Source organism: Choloepus didactylus, chromosome 4, assembly GCF_015220235.1.
Source record: "Choloepus didactylus isolate mChoDid1 chromosome 4, mChoDid1.pri, whole genome shotgun sequence".
NCBI classification, from domain to species: domain Eukaryota; kingdom Metazoa; phylum Chordata; class Mammalia; order Pilosa; family Megalonychidae; genus Choloepus; species Choloepus didactylus.
Window position 1 is genome coordinate 116,750,053 of NC_051310.1, and position 25,840 is coordinate 116,775,892.

Consider the following 25,840-nt stretch of genomic DNA (forward strand, 5'->3'; position numbering starts at 1 on the left):
TCTCACTAACTCCAACCCAGTCCCTGTAGGTGAGCACAAAGACACACAGAGAACCAATATGGAAACAGATGTGGACACAAAGGTCAGTTGTATTCATCAATGATCTGAGCATTTCCTTTGGGAAGCTGACGTGAGAGGTTGCGGCGTAAAGAACAAAAAGAGAAGAGCAACGTGCTACAGACACCACCCAGGCTCTGAAGCCAGGGAAACTCCTCTGGGGTCCCTGGCCATGGCAGACCAGAGCCTGGGGAGAAGTTTAGAGTGGGACAAAGTGGCTTGACCCCGGGAACCAGTGATGGAGGCTATGGGGTTCTCCTGGCCATCTGGAGGTTGAACAGGGCCTACATACAAAGAGCTCCATCTTGCAAAAGCGACTCTGAGAAGTTTCATCCTCCCCACTCTTATTCTCACTGCTCCTCCAGCCTCTCACTCGAGGGCCACTCCTTCACACTAACATCTAAGGAACTGCTGCTACAATAAAATGACCCAACTGAAGGACATGGAGAGAGAGTGTGACATTCCCCAAGTGCTAAACCACCTGGCTTTCCTTACTAATGGAAAACCCATCATCTGTAAGGAAGTATCCCAGGGCTACAACCAGAAGTAGTAGGCTTCCTATTTAGGGGACCTGCTCATGTGAACACACACAATGGCTCACTCCTCCTGCTCTCTAAGCCCAGTTCCCCACATGCTATGCACCAGCATATGCAACATAAAATAGCGACGGGAAGAAGCAAGGTGCACCATGAAATTTCATCAGCCTCTTGGCAACCTAAGATAGCTATCACAAACAAGAACATGGGGTCATTTGGGAGGATGCTCTGGCTACTCAAGAACAAATCAGCTACACATAATAAGGAAATCAGGAAAACTTATTTTTTATAAATAAGAACCTGTCATCACTTGTGCCCCTGATTAACAGCTATTGTAACTCTCAAAAATCATCTTTCAAAAGCAATTTTTGCTGCCCTAATCTCTCTTACCAAGTGAAATCTGGTCTTCATAAATTGCCACCTTATATATTTTCCAAAAAGCTAAATACTCTCCTTTCATTCTTCATATGGGCCAATGATTCATTGCATATTCATTGTGGTACATTTCATTCAAAACGAAAACATACCTCTCCCACCCCCACACACACCAAACAAAAAAGTATTATTTTTTGTTTGAAGCTCTCTCTTCTCGGTACATTGCAAAAAGTAATTTTCTTTAGCCTTACATGTCCCTGATCTGCCACCCAAGTCTCACCTTTTCCAAGAAGCCTTCCTTGCCCTGTGGTCCCCTATTCTTGCATTCTCCAAGCTTTCATGGGTCTTGTAGATTTCTCTGCATGATTTGTCAATAAATTACATCATGTGGTATTCCTTCTAATAACATTCCACATGGCTATAAGACTGTGAGAGACAAGGGAGACTCCAGCGCCCTGCACAGAGCCTGGCACCAAGTCGCCCGGGACCAGTGGCATCCTTGTCTCTCGCCCTGGGCCTCGCTCCACTCCTCTGCAAACAGCAGCAGGAGGGCCTCCCTCACAGGGCTGATCCAAGGACCGCAGGAGCACAGGGGCTGGTGTGTGACAGGCCTGCAATAAACACTGACTCCCTTTTGCTTCCCATGTGTGCTTGCGTGGCTCTCCTACCTAGACTAAAATCTATGAGCGCAGGATCAGGACTCATGCCTTTCCTGTGTTTCTTCAAGGCAATTCCAGAGCATGGAATATCAAATATATGGCTTGAGAATAATGTGTTCAAGTTAATGGCAATTATCTCCAGGTGACAAGATTTCAGAACTTTTTTCTTCACAACTTCACATATCTTACAAATATGTTTTTAATTTTCTATTTAGGGGACCTGCTCATTCCTATGGTTAAAATACTCTCCATTATAACATGTTTAACCACTTCACAAATTTATTTTTATTAGGTTTATTTATGAACTTCAAACTTACATAAAAATAAAGAAAATAGTAAAATGAAACACCTTTTCCTCATTCAGATTCAACAATTATCACCTCATGGCCAATATTATTTCATCTAAACTCCCTCCTACTTCTTCCCCAATCCCCACAGGCGGTTGTTTCTAAGCAAATTCCAAACATCATGTCACTTCAATATAAATATTTTATAAAACTAGTATTTTTAGTCAGAAAAAGAAAAAGGCTCTTTCATTTAGAAAGAAATAATAACAAAGCTGTGCTCATCAATTAAAGTGAGGACCATGTAGTTCTCTCTGTTCCCCGGGGCCCACAAGGAGTCACTTCCCAAGAGAGAGCCAGCAGGAAGGAGGTTGGGATCCCGGTGCGCACAGCGGGTGCAGGACGCCCGCTCTCCTCGACCCCACCCCTGCTCCCACGAGAGGAAACCAGGATTTGCGGGCTCTTCCAGCTTGCTGGCTCTGACGCGTCCAGCTGCCTGCTCGGGCTCTGCTTCCGCAGTCCCCCTACTTTCCCTTTATGCTCCCAGTGACTGTCCCTGTGGTTCCCAGCACCAGGAAGTTCCCTACTTGCTCTTAGTAACACACAGAATAAATACATTCAAATAGCAGAGTCTTCTCCAGGAGCAAGATTCCTCCATGTTATCCTTTTATTTAAAATCATCATCATCATCATCACCTATTATCTTTTTTTCTCCAATCTCTTCAATTTCAAAGCAAGTAATATGAAGCATGTCCTCAGTCTCTCTTCTGGTGTCCATCCTTATGGAGCAAGTAAAAGCAATTCTGCTGCCCTTTCCTGCCCCCCTGGATGAAATAACCAGCAAACCCATAGCTCTCACCTGCTAAAATCATCGATGCAGGTAGCCAGAGGGCTGTGGGTGGAGGGCAACTCCCCAGAGGGCACACGGCTGCCCCTCCCCCTCTAAGGTAACCATGAAATTAGATTCATCTAATGAAATCATCTAAAAATTAGTTTGAACCACATCACAATTAAATATAAAACACAGAGATAACTGCAAATTATCCATCTCACTGTGAATGGGAATCTCTAGCTCTCTAATGTCCAGTATGATAGTCACAACTCATTTGTGACTTCTCAGCACATAAAATGTGGCCAGTCCAAACTGAGATGAACTATAAGTATAAAATACACAGCAGGTTATGAAGACTAAGTACAAAAAAAGAATGCAAAATATTTCATTAAATTTTATATTAAATATATTTTGGAATGTTAACATTTTTAGATACATTGGGTTAAATTAAATCTGTTAAAATTGATTTCAGCTGGTGCTTTTTTACCTTTTAGTGTGGCTACTAGAAAATTTAAAATTATATATATGTCTCATATTATATGTCTAGGACAGTGCTCCTTTAGATTCTAATCCCTTTTCACAATAGCATAAATATATTGCAGGTCAACCCATTTTATTATTTGAGCCATGACCCTAAAGCTAAAATTAATTTACTTGGACTTCTTTCTTGAATTCTTTTGTATAATTCCCCTAATGGTTCCTGCCAATCCCCATTACAATTTAAATATTTAAGTGTTCCAGTAAGACCATAACAGCTATCTTGAGCATAAAATTTCACGTAATCACCGATAGCACACCTCCCCAGACTGAGAGTCAAAACATTTAACTGCTGTGCTATTTAAAAAGCAATTCTCAATCCATATTTTTTTTTTTTATCTCACTAACAATCAGAACACAATAAAATTACTTCTGACTGTTATGACCTTGGGATACTAGAATTTCACTCTGCACAGCTCGGAAAATATTCAAATTCCCAGTTCTACCACAGGACAAGGGAGAGGTGGGAGTGCTACAGAAACCAGAATAGTGTTCACCTGCCTGCTGCTGGTTTCCAACAGATGAAATGAATATCTAATTAAAGCAAGGATTGAACACTGCCAAGAGTAAAAGTGTGATTTTTTTTAAAGGAAAGCCAAACAAGCATTACTTCCTAACCACTGAAGTTCAGTGGACTTTAGGATGTTCCCAGCTGTATTTACCAAATAGTCAGAAGTTGTTAGAATAATTAGATTTTAAAGAGTGACTGCAGAAATGATGAACTAAAAACCTGCATTAACTAAGCCCACTGCTACTCAAAGTATGGTTGGCCTGCAAATGGTTTGTTTCTGGTCCATGATTAAACAAGTACAGAAATTGAGAGTAAATATTTAGAAACATTTTAATAGCAATTTGACAGGATAATTTATGTTAACTTGAATCTAAAAAAAAAAGCTTGTATTATGTTTTTCCCAACTATTTCATTTTTATTGAATTCTGCAAAAGTCAGCCCACAACAGATTATAAAATTTTAAAATGGTCCTTCCTTCCAGATGATTTGACAAACACCAATCTAATGCAATTCAGCAGCATCCTTAATTTACTGGGTATCCTACTCTCTCCATTCACAGGAGAAGGGATGGGAGGACCAAGAGGGGAAAAGGAGCTAGGACTCTACATTTTCAGGAAAAAAGAAAAAGCACTTAGGAGAAAGTGAGTAAAGCAGAATTATTTCCATGACATAGCTATGATTAGGATGTATAACCTATTTTTTTTTTTACTTCTACAACTAAAATTCCATATTTCCTTAATTCTAAAATGCCATGGATTATACACTACAATATGATTTAATAACAGTGTTGATGGGTCCTGATTTCAGAAATACTAAAATATATACAAGCCAAAGTTCCAAAGTTCATATATGGAATTATTACATTCCAAATGAACAAACATTTCAGGTGCTCATGGCATGCACACACGAAGAAATTAAATGAACATGGTTTTTAAATGACTTTGTAGTTGAGGTTACAGCTAAAAGTTTCTAGATAACTAAGGAGCCCACTGTATTAGTTAGGGTTCTCTAGGGAAACGGAATCAATAAGAGAGATCTATAAATATGAGATTTATAAAAGTGTCTCACGCAACTGTGGGGATGCACGAATCCAAATTCTGTAGGGCAAGCAGCAAACTGGCAACTCCAATGAAGATGCTCGATGAACTCCTCAGGCAGTGAACTGGCAACTTCGATGAGCGTGTTCGATGAACTCAGAAAATGCTTCCTGGTTAGCCAAAGAAGAAGTGAAGGTCCTCTATCTGCCTCGCTTAAAAGTCTTCAACTGATTGCATTCTCTCATTGTGGAAGACACCCCCTTCGTTGAAGGTAATCAGTCACAGCTGCAGCCAATTGATGATTTAATAAACCAGCCTTCTGGTTTATTAAACAGCCACAAATGTCCTTGCAGTCACGGTTAGGCTAGTGCTTGCTTGACCAGACACCTGGTCACCATCAACTGGCCAAGTTGACACATGAACCAAACCATTACACCCACCATGAAGTACAAACTATTTCCCTCCAAAGTGTTCTGAGAGACGGAAAAGAAGAGACAGCTTCTGAAGAATTCACCATCTAGATGGGAAGATCTAAAATATCCTGGTATCTTGATCTAAAGTATCAAGGAGTCGAGAAAGTTAAGGAGCATAAGCCTCAATGACTCCCGTGGTCTGTCACATTTGATCTCCAACCTCCTCCCCTAAGCCCTCACCAACAGAGGGTCCTTCCCTCTGTCTTCCATCCAAGATTGAGGGCACAGGCAGCCTGAGCTCCATGCTGCCCCCAACATTGAGCAGCTGCTTGTGAACCTGGCAAGTTACTTCCTCTCTAAGCCTCAGGGTTCTCATCAGCAAAAGAGGGATAATAATGTTTAATTGATGGAGAGTTTCTGCTTGGGGATGATGGAAAAGTTTAGTAACGAATGCTGGTGACAGGAGCACAACATTGGAAAAGTAATTAACACCACTGAATTGTATATTTGAAAATGGTTAAAATGGGAAATTTTAGGTTGTATATGTTACCAGAATAAAATTTCTTTAAAAACTGTAGACACAAAGAGTGAACCCTAATGTAAATTACAGGCTATAGTTAATAGCATAATTGTAATGATTTTGTTTCATCAACTGTAACAAAGGTATCACACTAATGCAAAATGTTAATAACATGAAAAACAGTGAGGGGGTGGATGGGGATTCTATATTTTCTATATTATTTTTGTAAACATACAAGTGCTCTAATTAAAAAAAGGGGGGGGGAATAACACATTCCCTTGGGGGCGCTTCAGGAAGGATCCATTTTGTTGTTGAAAGATCCAGGGATTTAGGTAAATTGTAGACTAAAGGGAAAGAGCAAAAAGAACCAGATAAACCCACCCAGGAAGGGAAAAAGATTCCTGGCTGCAGGAGACCTTGGAGGAGGTGGGAAGGGCTGGACTCCCCCACCCTAAGGGTTGTTCTCTCAGCCTGGAGCACAGGCAGGTAAAGAGGAGGGAAGCCGGGCAGGAGGCACCCCAGGACCTCTGTTTCCCAAATGGGATAGGAGGAAGGTTCCCTATGAAAAGCAAGGGGCAAGGAGGAGGTTGGTGGAAAAATCTGTACTCTTCCCCGAGGAACATGAGCATGTGTGGACAAGGGGAGGCTTCATGTGTGCTGGGGCCAGTCTTGAAGGGGGAATCCAAAGGACTCAGCCAACCCCAGGCCAGGGGCAGCCACGAGGTCTTCATTCCCCAGGGTTCGGAGCAAGGACATGGCAGGTACTTGGGTTGCTCAAAGGAGGCCAAGCAAAGAAGGAAGTGGGAGGCCAAGGAGGAGTTTCGATAGCAAGGTTTCAGTGAGGTCAAAGAGCAGGTGGGACAGGGGCTATAAATAAGATATTGTGATCAGGGTGAACAGAAACTGTCAAGAGGGCACAATCTCTGGGGAAATCACACCTGATTCCGGGTGTGGTTACTGAACTGGAAGGGAAGGCTTGAACAGAGGGCTGGTCGAGAGGCAATTTGGGGGTCAGGTTGGTAATGGGCTCACCTGTAGGGCACTGCAGCTATCAGCTATAAGAGAGTCTGGAGCAGCAGGGAGGTGGTGAGAAGGGACTAGCTCCTTGTGAAGCCAGGCAGTGGCCAGGAGGGGACAGCACAAGGCTGGGAAGGGGCCATTCAGCCCTGACAGGAGGGTGTGGCAGGGGACAGGAGGATTCCTAAGTGGCAGTGTGCAGAGGGGAGAGAAGCCCGCAGATCCCTCCTCCAGCCCCCAGGACCTGTGGGAGTGCAGGAGAGGAGGCAGCCCCCACAGGGAGGCGGGAGAGGCAGAGGGTGCAGAACGGGGAAAGCCAAGGGAAGCCTGGAGTGAAAATGCTGAGAAGACGGGCAAGGGGGGTCGGGGGATCAGCCCAGGTTCTATACCGCATCAAAATGAAGACAATACAGAGTGTGTGGAACCTCTGGAAACTGGAAATTGCTGATACACAAGTGGAATGCCCTCACTAATCCCCTATTCTTGTTTTAATACATATCCCTTCCTGAATCCTACTGGGAATTGTCAGAGATGAGGCAAATAATCTGGCTCTCCCTCAGGGATTTTCACAAACCAGTCCACCCGTTCTGTTGAAGTATTAATTGCACAGGCCACCGCCCTCCATTTCTGGTGACTTACACATGGAGGTAGGGATGGAAGTGTTGGGAGGAGTGATCTGGGTTCAGTTTTGTCACTGAGAGAACACTCACAGCATTAGGTATCCCATTTTCATGTACTTCCAGGAGCTCTGGCTGGTACCACAGCTACTGGCACAGAAAAGTTTGGCAGAGGGTAGGTTAAAGCTTCATCTCAAACAAACCAACCAACAAACAAAAACCAAGGTTTCCAGCAGCCCACCCAAGAGCAGGTATGTGGGGAGGAGCTGCCAGGCAATTCAAAGCACCTGCCAGGTGAGCCATTCCCCTGAGAAATCAGTCACGCCCAGCATCAAGCCAGAGAACCTGAAAGGAAAAACACAACTTAACAGAATTCGAGCAAACAGGTATCTATCATTCTCTTGCGGGTTAATAGGCACTAGGCCCCACACTTCCACATATAAAAATATTAAAGGCAAAGAGAATGAAAGATGATTTCCGGGACACGCCTTTGCCCTTGATCAAAGGTAAATGACAAGGTCATACACCACAAATAAAAGAGGCGTAAGACACACAACCAAATGCAATGGATATTGACTATTCAGGAATTTTTATGTGTAATAGTGGTTCAGTTATTTTTAGGTGTGACGATGAAAAAATACCCCAATTTTTTAGAGTTATATACTGAACTATATACAGACGAAATTATGTTAAGGATGAATATTTACTTCAAAATAATTGAGGCAGAAGGACCGTTCTAGATGAAACAATATTGGTCATGTGTTGATGATCATTGAAGCTGGCTGATGGGTACATGGGAACTCATAACCCTATTCATTCTACTTCTCTTTGAAATTTTCCATAAGAAAAAGCTAAAAATGAATGAATAAGAGGCAACACTTGAAGGTAAAATACTTTGTTTTTAACCTACTTGTGACACTACTGCAACAAACTGAAAACTCTGGAGACGTGTTTTTAAAAATAATTAACTGAAGGCTTTAAAGATACATCAACAGTTCTGTAGGGAAGAATCTTCTCTTTATGTTTTCTAAAGGAAGACTGGCTGGCTGTACATAGTGCAGTCACGCCTGAGGAGATACAGGAACTACATCTGCCCAAACAGCATGTCACCTTGACATCCAAGTTCAGCACCTACCCCTCTGATGGCATGCGATGAGTCTGACTGATTCACAAGTGTGATGGGCAACAGGCTCCTGTCACGCTTTGCTGCCCGGCTGAGGAACCAAGCAATGGAAAGGTGCCAAGTGTCAAGCCATCTCCTGAGCACCCTCTGTGTGACTGGCATTCCCCATTTAAAAATCACCGGAGGAATGGCAATAAACTAGAAAGGAAACTAGCTAATAGCTGCTCTGAAAGTTAACAGCCAGTAATGTAGATGTGATCCTCACCAGCTGCTGTCATCTGTACGAGACCCACATCATGGTGAGGTCAAGCACAGCTGGGTTAGAAGGTGACTCTCAGGAAATCAGAGTCAAGGTTAAGAGAACCAACCACCACACCTCCCTACACAGAGAGACCCAGAGATTCTCCCATCACCAAACTCAGAAGGTGCACGCCACCAGTGGTACAATTTCGCACTTTGGGAAGGACTGCCTTAAGCCAGTGGTTCTCAATCAAGGGCAATTTTGCCCCCATGGGGACATTCAGCAATATCTGGAGAGTTTTTTAGCATTCAGTGGGTAGAGACCAAGGATACTGTTAAAAATCCTACAATGCACAAGACAGTCTGGTACAGCAAGGAATTATCTGGCCCAAAATGTCAATATTGCTGAAGATGAGAAGCCATGGCTTAAATGATTAAAATTAAGGGCTAAGAGAATATTCAGACTTGTTCAGAGGAAGCTTAAAAAAAACCTCACCCCTCAAAAAATATTGCCTTTTTTTTAAAAAAAAAACAACTTCATTTTCAAATAATTTCAAACTTACAGGACAGTTGCAAAGATAACTCTATATGGCTAACATACCCACCCCTCCCCCCAATATCCAGATTCACCAACTTAACAATTTGTCACACTTGCCATATGCCTTTCTTTCAGAGGTCCTTTATTTATATTTTTCTACCAATATTTTTTAAACAGATGTGGTATTTGCTGCCATGCCCTCTGGTGTAGCTCCTAATCTGTGCACTACTATAACAGAGGCCAGACACTTAAAAGAATCCAACTGCCAAGACAAATATTTGCTTTTTTCCAACTGCCATGTTTACCTAAGGTTATTCTGTTGTTGGTGAACTGAAAACGGACTCGATGTTGACACACTTGGAACTGGGTCAAGGCACAGTTTGGCACCCTCCCTACAGGTGGTGAAGGCAAGCATGGTCCAAGAAGGCCAACTCCTACACATCAACCAAGCTTTTACATGGAACCACTTTCAAACCACTTTCAGAAACATGTTCCTATCAGCAGGCAATCCTGTTACATTCTCAGCAGAGCCGGAACGTTTCGAGAAGAGGAAAGAGAAGGGCAGTGACTTAAGGGATACCAAAGGGAGGCAGAGAAGCAGAAAGAGAAAACAATTATCACCAAAGAATTTAATAGTGCTTTGACCTGAACAAAGTAGACTCAAACTCATGCACAATTGTTACTCCATCAACTATAGTTTTAAAACCAGAAGAGAAAAATACCTTTAGCTTGATTATTATAAACCCTGAAATAGGACCCACACCTGATCTCCACAATGACCAGCAATAGCTTCTCATTTGAATTATACTGTTTATATCCACAAATGGAGTGTTTATATAACAAAGACTCTGGTAACTGAAATTCAGCTGGGCCCATTCTAAACCATCATAAAATTTCTCCCACATGCCACAGAACTCAGGGTTTTTTTTCAGCCTTTCCCCTTTCCATCAAAAATTTTACCATAGCAACAATTACTACCACCAAGTTCACCTGCTCACATAGGAAGAGAGAGATTTCTGACTCAAGACCTCACCAACCCCATTTGTGAGCTTCCAATCATATCCCTTTAGATGTCTGGGCACCATAGTCAGGAAGTAATCCTAACATCCTAGCACTTCTGGGCACCAAATGCAATGTTAATGCCTCTCTCCCAGGAGGAACTTTCTCAATCTCCTAGCTTCTCCTAAAAAGGAACTTAAGCGCTCAAGTCAGGAGGTCAGGCCAGAGATGGACATGTTGGCTTTCCTTGCCCTGACGGTCCATAAAGTTAAGGAACAGAGCCCAGTGTCAGAGCAGACCCTTTGGTCCTCCCATGAGATCACACACCCAATCACTGAACCTCACTGGGTAGCCTGTGGAGAGCTGAGTGGTGCCCCCCCCCCCAAAGATATGTCCACATACTGATCCCCAGTACTTGGGAATGTGACCTTATTTGTAAAAAGGGTCTTTGCAGATATAGTTAAGGTATATCTGGGGAGAGTATCCTGGATAAGCAGGGTGGGCCTTAAATGCAATTTCATGTGTCCTTATAAGAGGGATACAGAGGGATATGTGAAACACAGAGAAGTGGAGAAAGCAATGTGCTTATGGAGAATGAGGCAGAGATTGGAGTGATGCAGCCACAAGCCAAGGACTGTTGGGGGCTACCAGAAGCTGTCCTTCCCTTCCAGGGACAGATAAACCACCTGGGTGTGAGCTGGCCACCAGAATCCAACTGTCTCCAGTGAGGAAAGATTCTCCCCTAGAGCTTTTGGAGGGAGTCCAGCCCTACTGTACCTTGATTTCAGATTTCTGCCTCCAGAACTGAGAGAGAACAAATTTTGCTGTTGTGAGCAACCCAGATTGTGGTAATTTGCTATGGCAGCCCTAGGAAACTACTACGGCCTAACCATGACCTGTCCAGCCTCAGAACCTCAGAATCCTTCAGGAACTTCTTCCCATGGCCACAGGGAATATGTCTCCAGCCCTGAAGCTCTAGGCCAAGGATGTTTTCCAAAGGACATGATTCTGGGTCATGGCCAAGAGGTAAATATGCTTCCATCTGCCATTGCCAAAGCACCACCTAAAGAAACAAACCCTTCCCAAATGGCCTGTGAGGAGGCAGCTCCGATGCCCTGGGGATCCTCCAATAAATCATTGGCCTCATCAACCTCCACTGCTGGCAGTTACTGAGCACTTCCCATGGGCCAGGCATCATGCTTTCAACAACTTTGAGTGATCACTACTTACTCTGTTTTGATTTCATCACTCCATGCCCTTTCTTTAAATCACCTCCTATATATGTAGGCCTAAAAAAGTAAATTTAGGGTCACATTTAAAAAGAGATTCCCTCTGTTGAAAATCCTCCTGATGGAACTGGAGCACAGAGAACTTGAGCAGTTGCCCCAGGTCACGGCGGGGGGTGGGGGGGGGCAGAGAAGCCAGAAGCATGACCCAAAGAGCCAACTCTGCAGAGCCCACATCTTCCCCCCAGCACCAATACTCTGCTTCACCTGGGGCCCAGAGGTCTGCCTTCTCCCCACTTCAAGTGCTCCCTGCCAGCCCCAGCCCCTGCCTCAGCCCCTCTGCTCCAAGGACCATTTTCCTGCCCCAAACCACAGTCCTTTCTCCCTTCACTCCCATATTTTACTAGAGTTTGATTTAAACAATAATTAGGTACATAAAAATGCTAAAGCCCTGGATAGGGTCCTCAGAGAACTCAACTGGATGGACAGAGACCTTCAAGCAAACGGTTACATTATAAGAGTTATAGAAGACAAGGGAAGAAGAGGGAATTCCGGAAGTCCTAAACTAAATGTATCATTTTTAGCTACAAATCAACTCTGGCTCTTGCTTTCACCCCCAAGGCTAACTGATTCACCTTAAACCCACTCAACCCACATTCAAGAGAGGTCTTGTCATCCTTCCTCAGAAATGCCAATGCCTTAGGGGAGATGTTATCTGCCAACTGCTCAGATTCAGTCCAACCTCTTATTGTTCAAATCTACCCTCCTCCAAGTTTCCAGCTGTCTTTGAAACAGATAAAGGTTTATGAACCTTTGCAGTCAGTACAATCGCTTAGGAAATTAGTTAAGACAATATGTTTCAAACAACTTTAAAATATGATCACAGTTTTAGAGATCTTCCACCAGGAAATAATCTTAAATGCAGAAATGCTTTCTTTGGTAGGGGACAGTCCTAGAGGAGCCTGCCACCTTTCCCTGGGACCTACAAAAACATCTTGTGCTCAGGACCAGGTGTGTCAGCCTGGGGGGATAAAACACAATCCCTAGTAGATAAGGGGACTGCAGTACATTCCTTCCCCCATTGTCCCAAGCATGGGTAAACATTCACTAGAGACAGCGGGATTCTGGTGGCTAGCTCATGCCCAGGTCATTTATCTGTCCCTGGAGGGGAGGGAACAGGGTCCCTCCATTGTGGTAGCAGAGAAACACAAGAGAGAATGCTGCTACTCCCTGCTGTGGCCACACAGTGAGACCTGCTGGCTATAGGGAACCCACATCTACTAGTGAAGCTGACCTTGATCTGTCTCTTCTCTAATGAGTGAAACATCCTTCCAAGAGAACCTGTGTGGAATGTACTTTTGTTGGACTCTGACATCTGTCTTGGAGTGGGTTGACATCTCTTTAGGTTTCTCTTCTGACCCACACTTTCATATATAAAGATGCTAAACATACATTATTTATGCTAATAAAACTTGGAAACTACTTGATGATCCAAAAGCAGGTGATGATGAAGGTAACCATGCTTCATACTCTAAGATGGATATTACATGGTCACAAAAATACTGTTTATAAAAACTTGAGAAAATGCTTACTCTATAATAAGTACCAAGAAAGCAGAAAGCAAAATTGTACTTATAGTCTGATCACAACAATGTCAACTCAGGAAATAAACCAATTAACCAACCACACAGGTAAACAAATCTGAAAGGAAGTTTGTCAAAATACAGATTTTTCCAGAGTGGTGAGGATATGGTTATTTATTTCCCTCTCTTTTACTTTTAATTTTTAATACATTTTCTATAATGAATAGGCATTACAATTAGAGTAGAGGAAGAATGAATTTCGTGTGAAAAAATAAAAAAATAAACCAAGCCTCCCATGGCTACCCATTGCTGCCAGAGTTTTTTAGAATGAAACACAGGATCCTTCACGAAGGCGTGCTTACCCCTGCTCATCCTCATCACCTCCTTCCCCTGCACCCATACACCCTACCCTCTGGCCACATTTAATTACTATTTCTAGAATCCATCTTGCACCTGTCACCTCAGTGCTTTTATGTACATTGACATGTGTGTCCTTTTGTCTCTCTCCCATTGGAATGTAGACTCCAAGAAGACATGGGTTTTTATCTGCCTTGAGTCACTACTGTAGCCCCAGTTCCCAGCACAGTCTCTGGCACATCACAAGGGCTCATAAATGTTGAATGAATGAATAGAAAAGATCCGCTTATACGTAGCCCCCTCTGTAACAATTTCCTAGGCCACAAGCCCTTACACCAGCGGCCCCACCCAGGAGTGAGCTGTAACAGAACACTACACAGACTTAGTTTAACAGAATGTTTGTTATATTTTAATTATTTCTTCACCATATTAGAAGCAGCCACAGCAGAGAGACAATGAACAATTATGTCTGAGTTATTTACAAGTGTTATCTTGTTAATGCCTCACAATAACCCTCTGAGGTAGGTATCATCACCAACCCCATTTTACAGATGAAGAAACTGAGGCTTAAAGAGGTGAAGTAACACACATACTCCCACAGCTAGTAATTGGCAGAACTGTCTGACTTCAAAGCCTGGGCCTTGACAAAGATAGGGCCAAAGGCCAGTTTGCATAGCTGTGCTCGGCAGTGGAGTATAACCTTCTTGTGGGCAAGAGACATCTCTACTACTCTTTGAAAGCTGACAAACACTGTTGCACACAGCAGACATTCAAAGGCCTGTTGACTTGAGACATAAGAGGATGCCATTAATTTGGACTACACTAATTCATAATGTGAGATAATCTTAGACCTACAGGGTTAAAAGTTTAAAGAAAGAGTCTGCCTAGGAAAACAAGGGTAATCAAAATAGTTTCATTCAAGTTAACACATGGCTATGTAAGGTATTTAAGGAGCCAAATGTTGCCACAGAATACCCTTTAAACAATCCAGAAGCACCAAATTATGAAGTGGTATGTTAAATTGTTCCTAAATATCCACTGACATACTTCCCCAAAGACCTCTCCTAGGCAGTAATGTCGTAAATTTGCGTCACAGATCGTATTTCAAAAAAGCTCTTTCAGACAAATCATCTTTCAAACTATTGCAATTTATTATGTATAGTGTTTAAATAAAATCATGTTTTCAAATTTCCCCTATAATTCTCAGACTTTCCATTGTTCCAAACTACTGAAATTTTACTGTAACAAAAGAATACTGTTAATGGAATTTATAAACTTCATTCCCAAGTGGCAATCAAGAGAGGCCACTTCAAGGGAGAAATTTTTGTCCCCTGAGTGTTAGCTGAGACATCATCCAGCATGCAGACCCCGTGGAGTTTAACACTTATTAACAGCTTGTCTGTGATTGCTGCCTGTGAATCTCTAAGCTCAAGTAGACAAGGACAAATTAGCAACTCTTACATACATGCACTTCTCCTTCTCCAGGCTAATTTCACAAGAGACAAGGGGATATTTTAAAAGCTTTTCCGGGTTCATGAGTGTCAATTGGGAGAATGCAGTGTCATACATAACATGGAAAAATTAATGTGTTCAGGAAAAACAACACGAAAGTATCATTTGTAAGAGAATCTACAAGGTGGAAGAGGAGGGGGCTAACCTCAGCACAGCCTTCTGTAGTGGTCTAAGACCAGAATCTCTAAAATCTTCCCAGTTTGAAGACTAAACTGAGCATGACCACAGACGTGGAAAAGACCCAGAGACTATGCCCAGGATGATTCTGACAGTGCTTCCTGTTCCTGAGGGTCTAGCCTCTTGCTCCCCTCAAGCAAACCTCAGCTGCCAGACCCTGCCCAGGGTGTGATTTTTATCAAGCCTGCAGGAGCAGCCTCATATGGTGAAAAAAGCTCAGCAGACACAAGATTCTGAAAGCAGGAGGTAGAGTCCCAGTCCAGCCTCAAACAAGCCACGTGGCTGAGATTCCTAAGCCTCTCTGAATCTGCATTTCCTCATCTGTAAAACAGAACTTGCACTGCTTATAGCCACAACTTCTGACAATGTTAGGATGTGTAAAATAGGCACGTTGCTGTTATTAAAAAAATTAAAATGCCCTTCAGGACTACTGAATCAATGAGTAGTAACTGCACACCTGCATGGGGCTAAGCGCCAGGCATACAAAAAGGAGCAAGGCCTACAAGCCTCTGCCTCAGAGGTCCCCGTCCGATGGGAGGAGAGACTCGCAAACAAATGACTAAAATAAAATGTGTGCACATCAGAGGATTTCACACAAAGTGTCCTGGGAGGACAAGTGTCAGGGAAGCTGAAGAAATCACAGAAGGCTTCCCAAAGAAGGCAAGGACAAGCTGGTGCCAGAAGGCCACCATCCCTAAAACAAGACAGGGACAAAGGCAATCCGTGCCTGAGGTCCAGTGTGTGCAAAAAGGAGCAGTGTTTAGAACAGAGTTTTAAAAGGAGGGGAGTATTTCAGGAAAGCTGGAAGGGGCAGGACCAGGAGGGAGCAGAGGGAGGTACAATCAGAAAGTTGGTGGGGACAGGTACCACCACCGCCTGGATTAGGTCATTTTATCCTCACTGTTCTGCTATAACCATAACCGAATCCCCAGGAAAAGTGAAGACCACAACCCACAGACACCAAATGTCAGGTAAGTGTCTCAGGGACTCCTTGCAGCATAATCATGGTCTCGTAGCATTTTCAAGTTTAACAAAAGACAGCAAGACACATGGACAAAAAAAACTAAAATGGCTTAAAAAAAAAAGTTTAAGATCCTAAACAGACAGGGCTATGATAGAAACATTTATCTGAAAATTGGGCATAAATTGGCTCTAGTAAAAAATAAAAATAGAACATATAATTTAAGAGCAGAAACAATGCCCCCAAATCATTCAGACATATCTATTATGTGCCAGGTATCAGCTATTTGTAGATGAATAAGACACAGTCCTTGGCCTCAGGGAGCTTGTAGTTTCAAAGAGAGAAAAAGAAGTAAAGCCCCCATTTATCACTGTGTGATAAAAGCTAAAACAAGTGAGCACAAAGTGTTTTGGGGCCTGGGGGGGGGGGTGAAGACAGGGATGCATAGGAGAGAACCTCCTCAAGGGAGATGATGTTTAATTCCCAAAGGCTGAGGATGGCAAAGGGGAGGAGGAAAAGCAGAAAGCAGAAGGACGCTGCAAGAGGAAGCGGCAAGTAGAGTTCTAGAGGGAGAAGGAGGCTGACACATCAGGGAAACCTCAAGGGGGCTGGAAAGGCTGAGGCCAGTGGGTCGGGAATGGCCGGGGAGGAGGCCCAAGTGGTGACCCCAGACTGAGAACAGCAGCAGGCCACCAGGCATGTCGCAGAGAATGATGCCCATTGTCCAAGAAAAGAGACTTCTCATCTACTCATTTTGCTCTCCCCCATGTAAAGTGCCTGGCTCATTCGTGCTCAGAAATGTTCCCAGTTGTTACTGGAATGTCAAAACTCTGCATGCACTTTCTGTTCAGTAACACAGGGAAAGGGTGGAGAATTTAGCCACAGGAGTCCCTAAAGGACTTTAACATAAGGTAAACTCACCTGTAAAATGAAGGCATGGTAATTATTCAGCACAGGCTCTTAGCTCCTCTGGTGAAGGCATTAACAGTTAAAGGAGAGGCTGGAGGAAATGCTGACACGCCCATGGAGGAGGGGCCTCAGTGGGGTGTGCTACATTCCTTTGAAAACAGGGCCCCTGCTGTAATTTGTGCAATCAGACCAGAGATTGGACTACAGAACTCTGTTTCCCATTTATTACAATATCGCGCTCCTGCCCAGGAAGCCCCACCCAAGCTTTTGTTTGGAATTCTTTTCCCTGATTAGGTGTAAACCCTATTATTCCCGCCACTCAAAAATAACACATGCATCTGATGGAGTTGCAATGTACAGCACAGTCAGAAGCCTGACTTCCAGGAATGAGGCTAGTTCTTTTCTCTTTCTCTCTCATTTTCCTTTTGCTTTTTCCTTTCCCACTCAGCAGAGGAAGAAGGGAAAGCAGGGATATTTTGTACAGATGGGAAGGCAAGTCTTTTTGACTCTGGAAATAGCCACTCAAGCCCAGGAGAGCACTCCCCCAGGCTGGCACAGGGCCCCCTCTCAGCTGCCTAGCTTTGACACCCTCTGCAGCAGCTCTGCACACTCAGCTGGTGGGAAAGCATGGAGCAGGCCTCAAAGTCCTACCACGGCATCTTTACAAACCCCCCATTCTTTGTAGGGAGGCCCGTCTCTCTGCCTATTGGCAGGAATGGTGGTGCAGAGGGCTGGTGTTATCTGGCTATGTTAATTATGCAAGTCAGCTGGGATTCAACTCCAAATAAGGGCTGGGGAGCATGGCAGGGATCATCATCCAAAAAGACAACTCTTATAGCCAAAGACAGGGACTGCAGGGAAATTTCATTTCAAAGCATAGAGCATTAGAATTGGGAAAAAGGATGAAGCACATTTAATTCATCATTTAGCAAATACTTTAGCAATGTTAAAAGGTATGTTTTGGGGTCTGTCCAGCTCAAAGAGATAGCCTAGGGTGCTGCGGAACCTACTCCACATCCCTACCCCACTAAAGCTACCTGGACAGGGACAAAGCCCTGACCCTAAGGCAGCCAATCTGTATGTGGCCTGGGCAGGGGCCTAATGCTCGTATGACCTGACTCAAACAGAGAGTCTCTTTTCCTTGACTAATGGGATTCTCCCCAGGAAATCCAAGCCATTCTATTTGGTGGAACTCTAGCTGGAAAGTTGGAAGGTTAAGGATTTCACAAAGACCTAGGTAGGACTGGGGTAGCCACAGAGGCCTACAGCAAACTAGCAAGTAATCACGACTATGCAAGCTCATGTGTACAACAAAAAAGATAAAGCACACCCCAAGACCGATCAGGAACCAGGGAGCCGAGGAGAGCACCTTGGGTACCTCAGTCCAGTTCCCATTAACTGTAAGGACTCTAGGCTTCTTTTCCTGGGTTATCTCCAAAGGCACACAAATCTTCCCTGGTTGCCAAACTGGTGTGAATGGGTTTCTCTGACTAAAATAAACATACCATATGAGTTAGATGCTGTGACAACAGTCCTATCTGAAAGCTAGTAAAGAAGACAAAAATCCCTAACTTGACAACTGGAGAATATGGCAGCAGAGTTGCAATAAAATGCTGGTGGTACAGACCACACAAAGTCTGGCCATAGAATGCAGAGCATAGCTCAGCTGTGGGCTGGGTTTGCCAGAGAGAGCTCCTGAGAAGATAAAGGACTCCAATCTGGCCATGATGAGTAGGAAGCATGTAGTAGAACACTGAGGATGACATGAATAATCCTGCTGAGACAAGGCTGTATTACCACAATTCCTCCTGGCTCAGTCCACACCCACTGCACTCAGTTACTTTAGCCCACGCAGAACTGGGAGAGGTTCTGCTAGCAAGCGCTCCATCAAGTTTTGGTGATCCTTGTAAAACAGAGCAATTCCCAGAGGAGGCTCTTTGGAATTCTCTTACCAACTCGCCTGCAAGCTGAAAGACAAGAGGGAAGCCAGGCTGCAGGTGAACTCTGACCTCGAATTTCTGGCTTGCTGCCTTCTTGGCATCAGTAGCACATGGTAGAGAGGAAGTTCATTCACAGGGAATCAGGAACTACATCCTGAACTTGGTGGGTAGGTGTTCAGGGGAGAGGGTGGGGTGGTAAAAAAAAATAAGACACGAGCATGTACTTAAGAAGCTTACCATTTACCAGAGGAAATATGACTTGTACACAATTGACCCAATCACATACCTGTGCATGCTAAAGGCTCCAAGGTCTATAGAAGATGCACAAGGAAATCATTTCTAAATTTTCCTTCAGAATAGCAATTGAGCTAGAATGAAATTCCCATAGTCATGTAGATAAGATCAAAATTACTACACAATTATACATAATTTAAATTAGTTAAATGAATTATAAGAGTGGCTTCCCATTTTTTTAGCAGTAGTCTTTTCTTCAAAGGAAATTTGATCCAGAAGCCCAATAAGCAATGTAAAAGAAGGGTTGCTCTGACTCATAAAATAAGAGTTGCTCTGGTTGAAATGGGGGGCTGGAAACTGGAGCCCCACTACTTATGGTCCAACCCTCTGAGCTGTCTCCAAAAATACAGGGTCTTGGGGCATCAGCAGTGGCTAGACAGCTCTGTTCCACCCATGCTCTCCTACAGAAAACAGAAAAAGCAGTTAGGTTCATTAAAAGTAAGCCTCACCCAAAGTGTGTTCCTAGGGTGTCTTCAGAGGTTCTACCATCTAATAAGTCCAGAGAGCCTTTAACATGTTCCTTAGAGGAGAATTGAGTATGAAAATCTTAATGAATCTGAAGCCTTCTATTCTTCGGCATATCTTACATCACTTCAAGATCCTTTGGGAATCAATCAATGACAAACACCCCCTCTGCCCCCATTATAATTACAATTTGAACCCTACCAACAAGTATTTTTAAAAATTTTTCTTTGAGATAAAATTCACATAACATAAAATTTATCATCCTAAAGTAGACAACTTAGTGGTTTTTAGTAATTCACGATGTTATACAATCATTCACAGGGACAGTTCCATGACCCTCAACTGAAACCCCTCATCTGTGAGCAATTAATGCCAATTCCCTGCTCCCTCCAACTCCTGGCAACTATTAATCTACTTTCTGTCTCTATGGCTTTGCCTATTCCATTTCATATAAATGGAATCAAACAATATTTGACTTTTTGTGCCTGGCTTCTTTCATTGGCATAATGTTTTGAAGGTTCACACATGTTGTGGAATGTATTAGTACTTCATTCCTTCTTACTACCAGATCATATTCCACTGTACGGCTCTACCACAGTTTGTTTATCCATTCATCAGTTGATGGACATTAGGGCTGTCTCTACCTTTTGGCAATTGTGAATATTGCTGCTATGAACACTGGTGCACACGTTTTTGGCTGAATACCCATTTAAAATTCTTTTGGGTATATACTTAGGAGTGGAATTGCTGGGGGTAATTCTATGTTTTACCTTTTGAGGAACTATCAAACTGTTTCCACAGGGGCTATACCATTTTCCATTTCCCTCAGCAATGTATGAGGGTTCCAATTTCTCCACATCTTCACACAAATTTGTTATTTTCTGGTTTTTTATTATAGCCCTCCTAATTGGTATGAACTGATATCTCATTAAGATTTTGATTTGCATCTCTCTAATGACTAACGATATTGAACATCTTTTCATATGGTTTTTGGCCATTTGTATATCTTCGTTGGAGAAATAGCTATTCAAATCTTTTACTGACTTTTTATTTGGGCTTTTTTAAAAAAATTTAATGGTAAGAGCTCTTTATATATTCTAGATAATAACCTTTATCAGATATGCAATTTGCAAATACTTTCTCCCATTCTGTGGGTTATCTTTTCATTTTCTTGATGGTGTCCTTTGACACACATAAGTTTTTCATTTTAATGTAGTTGAATTTATCTATTTTTTTTCCTTTTGTTATTTGTGCTTGTGTCATATTTAAGAAAACACTGCCTAATCCAAGGTCATGAAGATTTGCACCTTTGTTTCCTTCTAAGAGTTTTATAATTTTAGCTCTTACATTTTGGTCTTTGATTCATTTTGAATTATTTTTTTTATTATGGTGTGAGGTAGGGGTCCAAATTCATTCTGTTGCTTCATGATAACCCAGCAATTACTTTCTTAGAAGGAAAGGTAACCCCATAATTTATGAGAGTGAGCAAACAAATGCTATATTACATCCCATTAAAATCAGAAACATGGCAGAGATACCTACTATTAAAATTAAACATTTTACTTCACCCTCTAGTCAATGCATACAAAAACTAAATACTGTAAAAATATTAGGAAGGAGTCACTAAAACTTTATTTGCAAATGAAATGGCGGTCTGCATAGAATCAAATTGACAATTGATGGTCAGATACAATAACCATTTAGAAAATGTCATTTAAAAAAAAAATCCATCCATAATAGGAAAAAGGAAACCAGGGATGAAATGGAGGGAAAAGAGAAAATAAAAATAAAAAAAATAATAATAACAATCCCTACAAATAAATCTCCCCATAAATATCATTTTAAATTTTACTAAAGGACATAAAAGAAGATGCAAATAATGGAGAGAGAGCTACCATTTCCTAGATGGGAAGGCTCAATATTTTAAGATAGTAATTCTCCCTCAATTATTTTTTAAATTCAATGTAACCCAACCAACATCTCAACTGGATAGTCTGTAGAACTTAAAAGATGATTCTAAAGTTGAACTAGTAAAGAAAAAGCTTCTGAATGACTAATTTATGTTTTTGAGAAAAGAATAATGAAGGGAAACTTATGCTGGTAAAACTAAACATCTGTAAAACTACAGTAATTAAAACTGTGATATCATCACAGAAACAGACAAACAGATGAGCAGAACAAGATAGAGAGTTTCGAAAAAAACAGAAAAACATACTTAGGATCTAATAAAGGTGTCATTTAAAATTGGTATGGAAAGAGCAAACTATTTGAAACATTATACCGGTAAAAGTAGATATCCATATGAACAAAAATTAAACTACAACTCTACCACTGTTGTACATAAAAGCAAATTCTAGGTGGACAAGAGAAATAAATATAAAAATATTCTAAAATTGTCAGAAAAAAATATGAAGAATATAATTTGTATTCACAAACTCCGAAGACATAATTAAAGTTCACAGATAGGCAACACAATAGTTAAAACCTTCTATACCACATAAATAAAGCTAAAAGACAAGCAACAAAGATACATTATTTGCAAAGGATTTCTTGGAGGGGATGGGGACACGATTAACTTGATCTATTACTTTTTACTCTAATGCTTCCTGTAATGTTTAAATCTTTCATAACAAGCAGAGAATTTGAAAATTGTCAATGGCACACATAAAAAAACTTTATCAAAGAAAGGTTTGGATAAAGAAACACTTTAACAAAGTCCTTTCATAAATATTCACAAATTTAAAAGAAGTTTGCTTGCGATTTTTCAGGAATAAAAATAAGAAAGGAAGATGGAAAATGATCTGAAATATTTTCTTTTAAATGTTCCTCTTAGCACCTCTCCCATGGATGTTTTGGATGAGAAACTATGAACTTCAAAGGGTGTGCCTCCAGGTTTTTGATGATTATCTGAATGCCTATACTAGTAAGAGCAAATAAATAAAATCATCCCAAGAGTAAGCTACAAGTCTCATAGGAAAGATCTCATAATCCCTATCCTCATGGTAGGGTGTTTTGGTTTTTCTGTTTTGTTTTGGTTTTGCCTTTTTAAATCAGAATGTACAAACTTCAAAAATTCTGTGATTTTTCACAGCAACTACTGGGTAAAAGATTTTTAGAACTCCACATCTCTGCCAAACCCCTGAGTTTTCTCCACATGTAAAACGAAATCTACTGCCGTCTTGCTAGAGTGCTGAATTTGGGATCAAAGCACAAAGTTATCATGTAAGTGATACTCCCTTATTGGAAAACAGAATCCTAAGAACCATAAAATTCTCCTAGGCCTATCTCCTTGTCAACTGAAAAAACTGACATCTGGCTGTTGGGTGAGTCATCCTCTTAGCTCAACAAGTGGCATGAACCCAGTCTATTCTGCTCTTTCCAAAAAAAAAAATAGATCTTCTTGGTCTTTACTTTTTCTAAATAGCAAAGTTAACCCTAAACTAAAAATTTTGCTGTTCCACACCATCCTAGAAAAAAATGTATCCCACTTATTTCAAAGGTCTGCATTTCTTCTGAGTTTTTCCACCAAAGCTACCAATGTTTTAGTCTTTCTTTCCCAATAGCATTTTTATTGTCCATCTCTAAGCTATCTCAAATTGAAACCCCAGCTTGCTGATATAACTAGGGCTTAAAAGTCAATCAAAATTCTCTATCTAGTAACAACAGCTAGTACAAGAAGGTCTCAGTTCCTCACCATAGACCAAGGGAATCTATCTCACCTACAGGAATTCCAGTCAGAGTCCAAGCCTGAAAAACATGAGTGAGTGCCAACTGTCCCCAATGTCCCCTTTTCTCCTGCCCATGGGGTGGGTGGTAGGGAAGGTTTAAGAGTCACTGTCACTAAAGTATACCTCACATTGCAATCATTCTCCAAGCATCTGCTGTACTAATTCATATTAGGCATCCAGACTCCTCTGGGATAATGTTTAACCAAATTGCATCCACTGATTAACTACTTTTCTATCAAAAAAAATGAATTTTTTGAAATTCTCTGTCAAGTCTAGTAAAAGAAAATAAAATTACAAGACTGAATTTGTGGTGCTATGTCCTGTAGCCTTAGCTACTGTGGCAAAAAGATAAGATTAATATACTTATCACAAGCTAATCGCTTAGCACACTTAGCACAAAAGTTAAACAATAGCTATTAAACCAAGGCATCACTTATGTAAATTCTCCTGACAACTTAAGTATTTTTAAAGTATTTTATAAATAATAAGGAAGGATTTTTCCACCTAAATTATATGAGGTAACATAAAGCATAACACAAGGGGCACTTCATATTAAAAATCCATTTCCTTCCATATTAAATTAATACTTTAACAAAATAGGGATATAAATGTACTTATCTATATGTGCATTTATTAAAAGGTTTGAAATGACACATACCCAATTCTTAGTACTCATAAAAAAGAAATGGGAAAAGGTAAAGAGAAACTTTCAAGTTGTATTTTAGACATTTTTCTATCATTTGAATTTTCTTTAATACATATGTATCAGTATTGCCATTAATCTAAAAATAAGATGAAAAATACAACATAATTCTGGCAAAGATGCACTGAAACTAGCATTGTTGTAAAATGCTTGTGGCAATATAAATTGGTACAACCCTTTCCACAACTTATGTAAGAACTTTTAGAATATTTATACCCTTTGACTCAGCAATTATTTTACAAGTTTTCCATAATGTAGCTATGTTATTTTGTAAAGAAAAGCAATCTTGCTTATACATACATCACATTAGATCTTTAAAATACAGGCTTTTGAAATTCAGGCTAGAAAAATACTAGTACGTATTCAACTTTTTTTAAGTGTGTATTTACTTTTAAGAGAAGAAATAAAATTCTCAAAAGACAGATTAAGAGCAGAGTAAAAATATAACCCATAAAAAGTTTTCATGGCTAGCTAACTCAGTGGTTCTCAACCAGGGGTGATTTTGCCCCCAACGGACATTTGGCAATTTCTAGAGGCATATTTTTTTAAATGTTTTAACTTTATTTATTGAAAAATTAAAACAAACAAGCAAACAACAAAACACATTTCAAAAAAAAAAAAAACAAAACATAGGATTAAGAAAAACAAATAACCTAAAATAACTACTTTGCTTCCAACTTGTTCCTACATACCTAAGAAAATTAACAAACCATAATCAAAGGCATTCAAAACCAAATTTTTAATGCATTGAAGCTACTTTTTAATGCATTAAAGCTAATTTTTAATGCAATAGCTTTTTTCACTTTATCAAAAAATTAAAAAAAAACAATTCAAACAAAACAAAGGAATAAGAAAAATAGATAACCTAAAATAACTACACAGCTTCCAACATGTCCCTTCTATACCTAAGAAAATTTACAAACCATAATAATTCCTGAGCATTCCTATAACATTAAGATTACCCTCAACAGCTTATTTGTTCTTATTAGATTATCATTCCCCCTGCACTAGTTGCTGTCTATAGATCCGCTACATTCTACAATATAAAACATTTGTTTTACATTTTTCACCGAGTTCACATTAGTGGTAACACACAATATCTCTCTTTTTGTGTCTGGCCTATTTCGCTCAGCATTATGTCCTCAAGGTTCATCCATGTTGTCAAATGTTTCATGACCTTGTTCCTTCTTACTGCCATGTAGTATTCCACCGTGTGTATATACCACATTTTGTTTATCCACTCATCTGTTGAAGGGCATTTGGATTGTTTCCATTTCTTGGCAATTGTGAATAATGTCTAGAGGCATTTTTTGAAGGGGTGGGGACAGGTGGGAGGTGGGTGCTGGTATCTAGCAGATAAAGGCCAGGAATGCTGCAAAGAGACAATGGACTCAACTGATCCAACAAGGATATTCCCCACAACAAGACCTGGCCCAAAATGTCAACAGTGCTGAGATTGAGAAATCCTGTGCTAACTGACCAGCTACTTTTTTTTTTTTTTTTTTTAAAGTGAATGTCCCTACGCCTTCAATCAATCCACACTTCACTGTCTTAAACAATAAATAATTAAATGTCAGGGAGGAAGAAATTCACATGCTTCGTTGATGGTAGCCTTTTATTTTCAAATGTGACTAGTGAATTTTTATTAAATAAAAGTTATTACACAAAGCAGTTATATGCTATATTGAAA

At 41.0% G+C, this 25,840-nt stretch overlaps 1 protein-coding gene across 6 annotated transcripts in view; it reads right to left on the reverse strand.

The window, feature by feature from the left end:
* Positions 1-25,840, reverse strand: part of TLN2 (talin 2) — a 473,758-nt gene that overhangs the window by 297,273 nt on the left and 150,645 nt on the right. The window contains exon 1 of one of the 6 annotated variants that reach the window (XM_037833794.1): positions 17,033-17,106. The exons of the other annotated variants lie outside the window; for them this stretch is intronic. The gene's annotated coding sequence lies outside the window, so the exon portion shown is untranslated. Of the gene's footprint in view, positions 1-17,032; positions 17,107-25,840 lie in introns of those variants that run through there. 6 annotated transcript variants of the gene reach the window in all.